Here is a 1,877-nt window from a genome sequence, read left to right as displayed (position 1 = left end):
TGTGCAAGGTTTCTAAAACCTGTGTCTAATTGTAGTATTCCTCAGTGAATGGGAATACAGATAGAGGGGCCGAAGTACATTCTGACTTTTCTATTTCCAGCCATCTTTTACCTACAGCTTCTGACATCCATACTATCATGGCCCTAAGTTGGGTTGCAAACCAGTAACTTCTAACACGTGTGGGACGGGTGTGGCTTCGTGTCAATGAGAAGTCGCTCTGATTTGACAACTCTAATCCCGCCAGCTTTGCGGGTGTCGGTTATCGCCAGTTAACACTTGATCTGATCTAGGCCTTTGTTGTGCTTTTAAATGGTTGTAAGCGCAGTGATAACACATTTAGATGACAACTAAACCAAAAATCTGACATTGTTTTTTCATTGGAATTTGGTTGTGCTTTTAGATGGTTGAAAGCATAGTGATAACACATTGGGAATTTAGTGGGATGTCCTGTTTTATTATTTTAATTGGGAGACGAATCGCATACGTACTAAACCCGTAGCTACATTTCGTTTGTCCATCGTCACTTCGGCCCTGACATTCACTACATGGCGTTTTTCCAGGCAGCAGTCATTTGGCTCATGGGGAATTACTTTACCTTTGAGTTTCCGCGTCCCGCCATTCCAAACATGGTCTACATGGGCGGCTTCCAGTGCAAGCCCTCCAAGCCGCTTCCCCAGGACATGAAGGACTTTGCCCAGAGCTCCAGGGACCATGGGGTCATCATCATGTCCCTGGGGACCTTGGTAGGACAGCTACCTGAGGACATCGCTGAGGACATCACTGAGGACATCGCCGCTGCCTTCGCCCAACTGCCTCAGAAGGTCATCTGGAGGCACACTGTGAAGAGACCCGCCTCCCTAGGCAACAGCACCTTACTGCTGGACTGGCTCCCCAAAAATGACCTCCTGGGACACCCCAAGACCCGGGCCTTCATTGCCCACGGCGGCACTAACGGAGTCCAGGAGGCCATCTACCAAGTCCAGAAGGCCATCTAGTTGGCCTCCCGTTTATCTTCAACCGGCCTGATGACCTCAACAGGATGAGGGCTAAGGGAGTGGCTAAGATAGTGGACATCGCTACTTTAGACAGAGACGTTTTCCTGGAGGCGGTGAAGGCTATCCTCTATGGGCCATCCTACAGGGAGAACATACAGAGGCTGTCCAGGCTACACAAAGACCAGCCTAGGGATCCCTACTCCTTGTTTTGCAGTACTTTAGGTTTTTGGGAAGGTGACCTCACTGTGCGATACTAAGCTAGCTTCGATTAGCGGTCATCTGCTACACTTTCCCATTAGAGCTACAGGCCTAAGTGGCTGCTGTGCCAGCCTGTCGTTCAGTGCCAGTGAATTTCAGTCAACATGGTCAGGGCTGTCCACCAGCCCCCACACTCTTTAAGTGCATCGGGAGGACATCAGAGATTTAATCCTCTAAATGACGTTACTCAATGTTTACTAAATAGATCCTGAATCAAGCCCACACTAGGCTGCCATTATGAACACAGAGGAAAGTATTGCATTGCTAAAAGCTCTTTCCAATATTGCTGGTGAAAACACCATACAGTATTAAACACAGAGAATGTCTCAAGGACAAGGTCTTGAGGATTGCTGGGTGAGTACAAATTTCTATCATTGGCAGGATATTACGGGAAGGGAAGAGTTCTGAGTAGAATGGAAGAAGACAGATGTTTCCTCATGTGAAGGCTGGCAAACTAGAGTTCACGCCATGCTTTATTTAAAGGTAGACTCAGCGGTATGATGTAGATGCAGAAGGTAAACAGCATAGTGGGTCAATTTCCGCAACAACTAAGAGTGTTGAAATGCGAGGCTCAGCTTCTCCGCTGTTGTGGTCCAGTGGCTCCCACGCTGTAAGAGCGTGAAG

The 1,877-nt window shown here is 48.1% G+C and overlaps 1 pseudogene; it reads left to right on the top strand.

Moving 5' to 3' along the window:
- Positions 1-545: 545 nt before the first annotated feature.
- LOC121583988 lies at positions 546-1,252 on the top strand (annotated as a pseudogene).
- Positions 1,253-1,877: the final 625 nt, after the last annotated feature.

Source organism: Coregonus clupeaformis, chromosome 16 (assembly GCF_020615455.1).
Source record: "Coregonus clupeaformis isolate EN_2021a chromosome 16, ASM2061545v1, whole genome shotgun sequence".
In the NCBI taxonomy this organism is placed as follows: domain Eukaryota; kingdom Metazoa; phylum Chordata; class Actinopteri; order Salmoniformes; family Salmonidae; genus Coregonus; species Coregonus clupeaformis.
This window is presented reverse-complemented; position numbering and strand designations above follow the sequence as displayed.